The sequence below is a fragment of the Sminthopsis crassicaudata genome, chromosome 4 (assembly GCF_048593235.1).
Source record: "Sminthopsis crassicaudata isolate SCR6 chromosome 4, ASM4859323v1, whole genome shotgun sequence".
NCBI classification, from domain to species: Eukaryota; Metazoa; Chordata; class Mammalia; order Dasyuromorphia; family Dasyuridae; genus Sminthopsis; species Sminthopsis crassicaudata.
In genome coordinates this window covers 19,500,497-19,507,965 of record NC_133620.1, presented here as the reverse complement: position 1 = coordinate 19,507,965, position 7,469 = coordinate 19,500,497, and positions in this window count along the sequence as shown.

Genomic DNA, 7,469 nt, shown 5'->3' with positions numbered 1-7,469 from the left:
ATTCATCTAATGCCCAAAACACAATGACTGGTCTGCTTCGCATATCTCTTTCACCTCCCAAGAAGCTCACCCTCCCAATGGTGAAACAACATGCTAAAGGAAGCCCTTCTTTGGGGCAGACACAAAAGCACCGAAGCCCTGAGGGCGCAGCAGAGGTGGGGAGGACAAGGCCCAGGGCCTGTGAGGTTCCCTCAGGACTGGAGGGCAGAATGGCGGAGCAAGGCCTGGAGGATTACAAAGGCAGGGAAAGGCCTCTTTATTAGTCCTCCATAACTCCAGAAGGAATAAAACCTCTGCAGGAGCCTGGAGGGCAGGGACGGGGTATTCCTGCTTGCGCCTCCATTCCTCTGGTTCATCTTCCAGGCAGCTGTCAAAGTGATTTTCTAAAACTCAATCACGTCACCTCCATACTCATAAACTCCATTAGCTCCCTATTACTTCCAGGAGCAAATACAAAATGCCGTCTGGCCTTCAAAGCCCTCATAACCTGTCTCCCTCCTACCTCTCCAGTCTTCTATACCTCACTCCTCAGCACATGTTCCCCATACAAGACACTCCATTTTGAGAGATAAGAGGAAGAGTAGCTAGAAGATGGACATTCAAGTCAGGAAGCCCAGGGTTTGATTCCACCTTTGACACATACTGACTGTGTGACCCTGGGCAAATGACTAATTTCTCAGAAATGTGAGTGTCTAAGGATCTAAACTATAAACTCAATTGCTGATCAGAACTTGAGGAGTAGCTTTCCATTCTTGGGAGTTCCCTGTATCCATGAAATCACAGGAAGAGACCACAATTTATTACCACAAATATGAATGTTATTACATTTAAGCAGCCATGTAGTACCCTGAGCTTTGGTGAGGAAGACTCCAGTTCAAATGCAGCTTCAGACAAGTTAATTCCCACACTCATTAGGAAAGACCCACATGTACTTGTTTCTAGCATAGTCACTCTTACCCACACTCAGAATCCCAACCTTTCCTGTTTTGGGTCAACCTGCCCAAAACTAAGGACACAACAGTCATGCAGGTTCCACTAGGAAAATATCCACTTCCTTTCCTTAACCTTACTTCTTAGATCAGCTTCTGAGGGAAGATTCTGTTCTGGCACTTGATAAAGAAGAGCTCTCCCTTCCCCCCATTTCACTTTGGGTGGGATTAGGTGAGTTATGGGCAGCTAGGTGGTGAACTCGGAGTCAGAAATTCCTGAGTTCAAATGTGGCTTCAGAAACTTCCCAGCTGTATGACCTTGGACAAGTCACTTAAGCCTGCTTACCTCAGTTTCCTCATCTGTAAAATGAATTAGAGGAGGAAATGGCAAGCACTCCAGTATCTTAACCAAGAAATCCCCCCAAAAGGGTCACCCAGAATCAAACAGGGCTAAAATAATTGAAGAAACCAGTCACAGAGTATGAGCAGACATGAGGGTTACAGTCTGAGATACAGATTATTACTGACATGAGCATTATCATCCTTCCAGGTAGGTACAACTTTAGCATCATCTTTGACTCCTCATTTGTTCTCATTGACAAATGTGGTCAATTGGTGGCCAAGCCTTGATCTAGCCACTGACCCTTTCTCTCCACTCATATAGCTCCCTCATCTCTTGTTGAACTATTGCAATAGGTGGTTTCCCTAAAAATTTCAGGCCTTTCCCCTTTGCAAGCTGATGAAGAGATTTTCCTAAAGTGCAATCACCTCATGCTCAATAAAACTCCATGGTTCTCCAGTGATTCAAGGCTCGAATGTTTCATCTTTATCTTATCCTTTAAAATTTTCTTTTTGAGAGTCTAAGTTTTATATTGTATATAATTATTGGTAAGTATATGCATATAATTTATAAGCAAACACATTGGTTAAGACTCAAAATGCTTTTCCAGCAGGGGAGAGCACTGAACTGGGTCTTGTATCAGCATTGCTTCAGGATATGAATACGGCTCCCATCCAAAATGCTTCACACAGGGCCCTCTCTATGTCTGTGTATTCTTGGACACCGAATAACTAAGTGATATAGAAGTACTTTATGCACCTCTTTCATTCACCATATTCTGATTTCTGGTTCATTTATTTGTGCATGTCTTATCCCTTCCACTCAAAACTCCTAAATAGGTTGGAATTTATCTTGTTTATCTCCCCTGGTGATTAATAGATCATTGGATGCAATAAATTCTTAATGAAAATGTGTTGCTGAATAAAAATGATGTTGGACTAAGGCAAAGAATCACAGAATCTTATATTTGGAAGGGATCTCACGGGGATATTAGGGCCAATCTATACCTCAACTGAAAATCCTTCTACCATGTCCCTAGGATTGTGCTGGGAAATGTTTACCAACCAGATCTCGAGGGGAAAAAAAGATGCACCTATGACACACATTTACATTTAATCTGCATTATTAATATATATATATACATATATATATATATATATATTTTTTTTACCATCACTTTCTTTTGTCTAGACAAGCAACAAAGCAAAAACCAAGCCCTGATCCTGGGTATTTGATAATTTCTGAGATGCAAATTCGACCAGTCTGCTATGTAAAAGCTGACTCTAGCTAGATCACTGCTGCAGGAACAATAGTCCCGTAGTCTCAGGTATGAGGTAGTGCCTCTAGGAATAGCCCATTCCCCCTTTTGGAAGAGCTCTCATTTTAGGATTTCTTTTCATCAAATTTAAATGTGATCTTCTGCTACTTGCACCTGTGATTCAGTTCTGCACTTAGGGGTCAAGGATAGCATGTTCCTCTTCCCCAAGATAGTCCTTCAGACACTTTGTTGGGTATTCTGTTTTGATCCTTCTATCTTTTCTAATATAAACATACTTAGTTCTTTCAATTGAATCCTGTACAACACAATCTCAAGGCCATTACTCATTTCTTTGGTAAGACTTCATTTTTCAAACATAGAGAACTGAGTCAAATTTATAGAGATAAGAGCCATTCCTCAAGTGTTAAATGCTCAAAGGATTTTTGAACAGGCAGTTTTCAGACAAAGCAATCATAGCTATCTAAAAGTCATATAAAATGTCTAAATCATGATCGATGAGAAAAATATAAATTACAACAACTCTGAGCTACTTCAGATTAGCCAATGTGACTGAAAAAGAATATGATAAATGTTGGAGAGGATGAGGAAGAATTAAAACAATAATATACTATTGGTGGGTTTATATACTAATTCAACTATTCTGGAGAGCCATTTGGAGCTAAAGGCAATAAAACCACAAATATCCTTTGACTATACTACTACATCTGTATCCCAAAGATATCAAAAACAAAAAGAAAAAGTATCCTGTGTACAAAAGTATTTATGGCAGCTCTTTTAGTGATGGCAAAAATTGGAAACTGAGGGAATGTCCGTCACCTGGGGAACTGCTGAATAAATTGTTGTATATGATTGTGATGGAATACTTTTGTGCTTTAAGTAGTGATGAGCAGGATGCTCTCAGGAAAAAAAAACATGGAAAGATTTACATGAACTGATACAAAGTGAAATGAACAGAAGCAAGAGAACAGTGTACACAGTACTAGCAACATTGTATGATAGCCTACAAGCAAAAATTTAGCTATTCTCAACAATACAATGATCAAAGACGATTTCATAGGACTCATGAAAGTTGCTTTCCATCTTCAGAGAAAGACTGATAGCTTGTAGAATGCAAATCAAAGACACTTTTTATTTATTTTTCTTAGTTTTTTTTTTTTGAGTCTTTTCTTTCACAGAATGACTTACATGGAAATATGTTTTGCATGACTACACATTTGTAACCTATGTCAAATTGCTTGTCTTCTCAATGGGGGGAAGGAAAGAGAGGGAGAGAATTTGGAATTCAAAATTTAAAGAAAAGATGTTAACATTGCTTTAACATGAAATTGGGGGAAAGCATATTGTAAATCTGGAAATGCTGTAGAAGTCAAAGCCATTACTATTGTAAAGACAGCCAAGGTTATTCACAGGCTTCCCAAACATCATATTTCCAAAATCAAACATTCTCTCCTCCAACACAACCCTCTGCATAAATTTCCTATATCTGTTCTCTTCCTACCCATCTGACTGGTACTTCTTTGTCCCACTTTTCTGGGTCATCATCCATATGACTTCTCTTAACTGTGGATGTACCCCATGAATTTGTCTGGTCCCTCTTCTCTTTCATTTCCTACTCTGATTGTGACATAATAAATTCCCATGCATTCCATGATCATCTATGAAAATAACTTTCATATCTACATATTTAATTTTAGTCTCTTTTCTGAATTCTCATTCCACAAAACTAGCTACTTTTTGGATACTTCATAACCAGAGACCCGTAGGCAACAAAAAATCAGTCTATCATCTCAAAGGAATACATTTATACATTTTCCCCTTCCAAACTTGTCTCCTTTTGAACATCCTTATTTTTAACAACATAACCCCATCTTCCTAGTTATCTATGTTTTCAATCTCATGGTTACCCTTGATTTTTCTTTTTTCTGTATGTAAATTTTCTTTTTTTTCTTTAAGTTTTTTTATTTTATTTTCAAAACATATGCATGGATAATTTTTCAAAATTGACCCTTACAAAACCTTGTTTCTAAATTTCCCCTTCTTCTACTCACCCTCTCCCCCATATGGCAAGAAATCTTATAATAAACATGTTAAAATATGTGTTAAATCCAATATATGTATACATATTTATACAATTATCTTTCTGCGCAAGAAAAATCAGAACAAAAAGGGGAAAAAAGAGTAAGAAAACAAAATGCAAGCAAACAACAACCAAAAGAGTGAAAATGCTATGCTGTGATACACACTCAGTTCCCACAGTCCTCTCTGTGGATGCAGATGGCTTTCTTAATCACAAGACCATTGGAACTGGCCTGAATCATCTCATTGTTGAAAAGAGCCATGTCCATCAGAATTAATTAATCTTGTTCTATTCACTTCACTTAGCATCAGTTCATGTAAATTTCTCCAGATCTCTCTGAAATCATCCTGCTGGTCGTTTCTTATAGAACAAAAATATTCCATAATATTAATATGCCATAACTTATTCATCCATTCCCCAGCTGATGGGCATCCACTCAGTTTCCAGTTTCTTGCCAGTATGAAAAGGGCTGCCACAAATATTTTAACACATGTGGGTCCTTTTCCCTCCTTTATGATATCTTTGGGTTCTAAGATCAATAAAAATACTGCTGGATCAAAAGGTATGCACATTTTTATAGCCTTTTAGGCATAGTTCCAAATTGTTCTCCAGAATGGTTGGATTGGTTCACAAGTCCACCAACAATGTATTAGGGTTCCAATTTTCCCACATCTCCTCCAACATTTATCATGATCTTTTCTTGTTATCTTAGCCAAACTGAGAGGTGTGTAGTGGTACCTCAAGGTTGTCTTAATTTGCATTTCTTTGATCAATAATGATTTAGAGAACCTTTTCATAGGACTAGAAATGGTTTCAATTTCTTCATCTGAAAATTGTCTGTTAATATCCTTAGACTATCAATTGGAGAATGGCTTGAATTCTTATAAATTTGAATCAATCTCTATATATTTTAGAAATGAGGCCTTTATCAGAACCCTTGAATGTAAATCTCCCCCCATTTATTGTTTTCCTTCTAATCTTGTCTGCATTGGTTTCGTTTGCACAAAAACTTTTTAACTTAATATAATCAAAATTATCTCTTTTGTGTTCAATGATGAACTCCAGGAGGCAGAGCCAAGAAAGTAGACATGTCTCTATCTGGGCTCCTCTGAGAAGTCCTTCAAATCAACAGCAGATTAAGCCTCTGAATTGGTTTTGGAGTGAAATAATCTACAAAGATTTGGAGAACAACATATTTCTAGAAGAAAATACTTTGGAGGAATTTCAGAAAAGGTCTGTCTCAATCCAGCAGGGGGAGAGGCTGCTGAGCTCAGAACCTCTGTAGGAAAACTGGGGCAGGGAGCCAGGGCATGGGGGCATGCATGCACCAGGAAATCTACTGACAGGGTTTTAGGTTATTCTGTCCTGGTTACAAGCCAGATTTTCTGTGAGACACCCAAAAACAAATACAAAAGAAAAATTGTGAGCCACTGAGTCTGGGAAGAATGCAGGACCTGGCCATGCCTACCCAGCACCAGAACTCAGTAAGCAGTATCCACCCCAGGTCAAACTAAAGTAGTTGTAAATCCTTTGCTTTAAGAGCAGATCTTAACCTTTTAAAAAAAATAGCAAAAAAGCAAAAAGAACTCTGACCACAGACAGCTTTTATGGAGAAAAAAAAGAACAGACCTCAAACCCTGAGGATCATAAAGGCAAATCAAGTCCAGATAAAGTCCCAAAGGGTGCTATAAATTGGTCCCCATTTCACAAGGCTCTCTTGGAAAATTCAAAAAGGATCTTAAAAAGAGTTAGAAGAAAAATAGGGATCTTATTATGAGATTTTTATTATGAGATCTTTGCCAGAGGTTATAGAAAAGAAAAAACAGAAATTCTCTGAAGAAAACTCCTAAAAATAGAGTTGATGAAATGGAAAAAAAGCATAACTCAAAATAGATATGAAAAAACCAATTCATTAAAAAACAAAATCTGTGAAATGGAAAAAAATGCAATGATCCAAACACTTTATATAAAACTTCAATTGGCCCAATGCAAAAGGAGATAGAAAAGCTAGTTGAAAAAAAATTCGCTAAAAATTAAAATTGAACAAATGTAAGTGAGACTCAATGAGACTTCAAGAATCAGTCAAACAAAACAAACAAACAAAAAAAAACAATGGGAAAAGAGAAGAAAATATAAAGTACCTCCTTGGAAAAACAACTGATCTGGAAAATAAATCTGGGAGAGACCATCTAAGAATTATTGGGCTTCCTGAAAACCATGATGAAAAAAGAGCCTCGACATCATCTTCCAAAATATCATCAAGGAAAACTGTCTGGATGTTCTAGAACCAGAAGGTCAAATAGTCTTTGAAAGAATTCACCAATTACCTCCTAAAAAAGACTCCAAAATGAAAACTCCAAGGAACATCTAAATTTCAGATTTACCAAATCAATGAGAAAATATTACAAGCAACCAGAAGGAAATAATTCAAATATTGAGGAGTCACAATCAGGATCTAGGACCTAGCAGCTTCCATTTTAAAGGATTGAAGAGCATGGAATCTGATATTCTGCAAAGCAAAGGAACTTAGACTGGAGCCAAGAATAAACTATCCAGCAAAACTGAGCATTATCTTTCAAGAAAAAAGATGGACAGAAGGGCATCTAAGTGGTTCAGTGGATAGAGCACCAGCCCTGAAGTCAGGAGGAACTGAGTTCAAATCTGACCTCAGACACTTAACACGTCCTAGCTGTGTGACCCTGGGCATCAGCAGGATGATTTCAGAAAGACCTGGAGAGACTTATATGAACTGATGCTAAGTGAAGTGAGCAGGACCAGAAGATCATTGTACACGGCAACAGCAAGATTATACGATGATCAGTTGTGATGGATGTGGCTCTCTTC